Raw genomic sequence first — 369 nt, 5'->3', positions numbered from 1 at the left:
ATCGATGTGCCAAACTCTCTGTCCCTCTCCCTTCCTCTCTGTAAAAAATCAATAAAAATATATTTTTTTAAAAAAATGAATGTTTCATTTTTAAGTGCTTCATGTATTTTGAAATAACTGATAGAACTAAAGAAGTGCAAAATTTCATAACATAATGAAACAGGCATAGACCACTCCTGCGTTGTATACATTAACATTTTTATTCATGATGACAATAATTGTAACTGTTTAAAAGTTATAAAGTCAATGGCAAGGCAACTGAAATTATGGCTGAAGAGCTCAGGGCACATGCCTGGAATGTGGGCTCAACTCCTAGTAGGGGGCTATGTGGGGAGCAGCCGATCAATGCTTCTCTCTCATTACTGATGT

The sequence above is a fragment of the Myotis lucifugus genome, unplaced genomic scaffold (genome assembly GCF_000147115.1).
Source record: "Myotis lucifugus unplaced genomic scaffold, Myoluc2.0 scaffold_412, whole genome shotgun sequence".
NCBI classification, from domain to species: Eukaryota; Metazoa; Chordata; class Mammalia; order Chiroptera; family Vespertilionidae; genus Myotis; species Myotis lucifugus.
This window is presented reverse-complemented; position numbering follows the sequence as displayed.